This window comes from Atta colombica, unplaced genomic scaffold (assembly GCF_001594045.1).
Source record: "Atta colombica isolate Treedump-2 unplaced genomic scaffold, Acol1.0 scaffold107, whole genome shotgun sequence".
Classification (NCBI taxonomy): domain Eukaryota; kingdom Metazoa; phylum Arthropoda; class Insecta; order Hymenoptera; family Formicidae; genus Atta; species Atta colombica.
The window spans coordinates 2572725-2576692 of NW_017259192.1; the positions used below are offsets into that span (position 1 = coordinate 2572725).

Sequence of the window (3968 nt, forward strand, 5' to 3'; positions counted from 1 at the left end):
GAAATAATTAAAAAAAATAATTCAAGCAAATTTGATGAACCTTGTATTAATTAAAAATGTCAAGGCAATTTCGTCAGGGATAAAAATAAATGCAATGACATAACACAATTTTAAATAATTTTAAATTTTAGTAGGAAGCACACATCTCTTCCAAAGAAAGAATTGCAATTTGTGGAATATAATAAGAAGCTATTTTAGATGATGGTTTTTAATAAATTCATTCTATATATATATTCATATATTCATAGTATATATAATATTCAGAGGGTCGCGGAATTACCGGAGGAGCTCTCAGTGTGTTTTTTGTTTTTTTTTTTTTTTTGTATAAATAAGTATTGGAATCTAACCGAAAATATGGAATGCAATCGATCGGAATGGAGTCCCGTGCTATAGATTCCGAAGAATGTATATGCACACGAACGAAGGCTAATCATAAACAACCTACGCCACGCAAATTGTCAGCGTAACGCGGCTGTAGCACTTATTCGCAAAACTGATCGATATGTGCTTAACACGCATTCATATTGAGATCGCTTCGAATAAAACCTATATTGTTCAGAAAATCGGGTGTGCTTCCTATCGGCCTTGTCATGCTTACATTTTCGATCCTGTTTGTATCACTGGTCGACAGCTCGTCCGATGATTCTCGAATACCTTATATAGTACACGTATATAGATGCTGACGTACGTGCGCAACGATTGAGAAAAATGTAGGCAAATGCAGATATACGTATACCGACACGAGTTTGCGTGCACGCGGCTGGTATTATGCCAAAAATAGTCGGCTAGTGCGAAAAGAAAAACAATTAACGTTCCTCGCGAAGTATCAGCCATGGATGCCGAAAATGAACAGCCGTTTCTAGCTCCAAAAACTGTAAATTTCACTGTTGTCGAGCCATATAAATAAAATCTTATTCTTCAAGAAATTCTAATGATAAATCGAGCTTCATTCGAAAGACAATCGCGAATTAAATGTTTTTTAATATTTAATATAATAAATAATTACTTGATATTATTATTGTTAAAAGATATAAAGAATTAGAAAACACAACTGACGTTCTCTCTCTCATGTGTAGAATAATACGTTTATGTAATCCTGAATATATTAAAGTAAAATATGGGCAAATATGTGACGTCTCGAGTCTGATGGATAATTCATAATTTTATACTATGCTCTTTAGGATCGAAAGGTACTGTGCCATCTTTCTCCAAGCTCGATTATATTCCTCTATCGCAATATGGCGTCTTTTATTCTGGATTCTCAGACGTTCTCGTGATTGATAATCCCGTTTAAATCAAATGATTGATCTTACTTCGCACTTTATCTCTCTTTATATTATATTCTTCTAACGGAGTGATGAAATTTCATATTTCTTGTTATTTACTAGAATGTCATAATGAAATTCATTGACCGAACAGAAAAAAAATAGAGCGATAAAGGAATATTGCATTATGTGACGTTATATTTGGTAAAATAATGCGACACAATTCCACGTTTCCAAATACACGCTATGTATGCTTAACTAGTAATGTGCACGTGATTGCCTGCTCTCCTTAATTTGTGTGCCTTTAACGCGGCATAGGCGTGTGCTTCACGTTTGTGCTCGCTGTGCTGATCGTGTCCATTGTTCTAGATCCTCTTGTATGTTATATATTTATAAGGTGACCAGATGTCCTACTTTTGAACAATATATTAACCCCATAATATATTACAATAAACTTTTCCTATTTGTGCCTGTACCTTGATGCAAAATCAATTTAACTTGGAAATGATAGTAAAATATGATTTCAAAGAGGAGTCTAAAGCTTTGTGAAAATATATTGCCCAGAGAAAAACAATTAATTTTAGTTTAACTTACTATTTATCTTCTTGTCCTCTTTTTGACTTTATGTATTAAAAAAAAATAAAGAATAAACTGAATTAATTAAGCAGGATTAAAGTTAATCTATATTCATAGAATGAGCACTGATCTGTTTATCATGTTTTTCTCAAAGTAAAAGAGATTAACTAATTACGGGATCGTGATTACAAAAATCTGGTCGCCTTGTACATCCGTGAGCGCATTTTAGTAACGAACTCTATGCAAATAGCGATGACACCTCGATGTTTTCCAATAAAGCAAACAAATACATAAACAAAAAATAAAATTTCCGAAGATAAAATTTTCAATTGCATACATATCTATTTTCTTCTAAATTATAAGAATATCTCAGAATGTGTTACTTTAAATATTATTGCAAATAAAGCTAAATGTACTGCTTTTGATATTGATTTAAATTCTGATACCGTCTGTAATTCGTAACGTATATCCATAAGATATACATTGCCTTTTCACTTGGCTTGCGTGTTTGAAAAATTATGAGTTAATATCGCTTTCCAGGGCCATCGCTATCCGCGAAGCTCCAGCGCTGCGCTACCACGGCGCAGGAACGGCAGTAACGCCGGTGCAGAAGTCGATAAACGTTCGAAAATAGCTGCTGCATATACCGGAATAGACCGCGCGAGCATCGCGCGTTTAATTAGCTTCTCTCTGGGCTTGAAGCTTCATGGAGACTACTACTCTTTCCTGCTGCACTATCGCCACGTGAGTCCGGAATTAAAGCGACTTCGGGGCACTATGCATTCGGGTGCGCAAATATTCATCTAGGATAGCAGATCTTAAAATGTGCGACGAAGTTTTTTTGTTCCTCAAACACGTTATAATCCCCGAACCAGAACAGAACGTCCCATGAGACGTGCGGATGTGAAAGTTTAGTTTGGCTCGTTTTAGTCATTAACAACAACGTCATTGATATCCAGAGTGCCTCTGGTGCCATGTCCATGCCCTACATAATGAGGTCTTCGGGGAAGCGTCGAATCCTTCCTTAAAATGTCAAAGTTTCAATCTCTTGAATTTTTTTAAAAGAATTAGAGACAAGAAACTTTTCCCATTTCAAAGAAACGTTAATTTTAAATCCATGGACAAAAAAATTCTATTTAATATATGGATCGTGAAATTCGGGATCTTCTGGGACGTAATGGAAGGATACGCTATCGTGAAAGCGGTGCGATGTAGTGAAATCACAGAGATCACCGATGCCACACATAGTTGCTTAAATGATAATTCACATATGCAGAAAGCATCATTAATGTTTATCGACTAGACACACGCTGAGGGAGGATAAAACAGAGAGGCAGAGAGTGAAGGGAATAGTGAGAGTGAGAATAAGAGGCGTATGAGAGCCACGAAAGAAGTATGTCTAGAACAAAGAAGAGGGAGAATAACATCGACTCGTGCATCGAAGTAGCCGAAGAGATCCCGAAGTATCGGAGTAAGTATAGTAATCTCGTGGAGAAACATGGAGTTTCCGGATCGACCACAAATTACGGATCTCTCCTCCATCATTGGCGTATCCCCGTTTTTTGAACCACGCAATTTATATACAACATGTGTATCAAGGAGAAAGTTTCGGTGCTAGAACGATTAAGTGTGTGAAGATGGTGAAGTAGTCCGTAACACTAAAATGCTATTTCGAAGTTTAGAAGGATTGATCTCTTCTCTCGCTCTCGGGGATCTCGGAATCATCGTCTCCTCGATCGGCAGCCAATACACGAAATAGCGTTTTATTCGTTGTCGGTCGAGTCGACATGCTCTATGTGAGTATACACTACGATACAGTCGCACACTGGTACAGTGATTAAGAGAGAATAGATAAAAGAGAGACAGAAATGATAGAAAAAGAGAACGAGAGAGAGAGAGAGAGAGAGAGAGAGATATCATATACATATGCACATCACGTATGGTTGCATGTATATACATATATATACATATGGATGCCACGGTATATTCAGTGATTTATATAGTAAGTATTATTGAGAGAGAGAGAGAGAGAGAGAGAGAGAGGAGGGAGGGAGAGGGAGAGGGAGAGAGAGGGAGGGAGGGGGAGAGGAAGGGAGGGAGGGGGAGAGAGGGAGGGAGGGGAGAGAG

General features: G+C 37.1%; 1 protein-coding gene across 1 annotated transcript in view; it reads right to left on the reverse strand.

The window, feature by feature from the left end:
- The window catches only part of LOC108692010 (voltage-dependent T-type calcium channel subunit alpha-1G), a 49823-nt gene that overhangs the window by 27296 nt on the left and 18559 nt on the right, over nucleotides 1–3968 (reverse strand). The window lies entirely within an intron of this gene.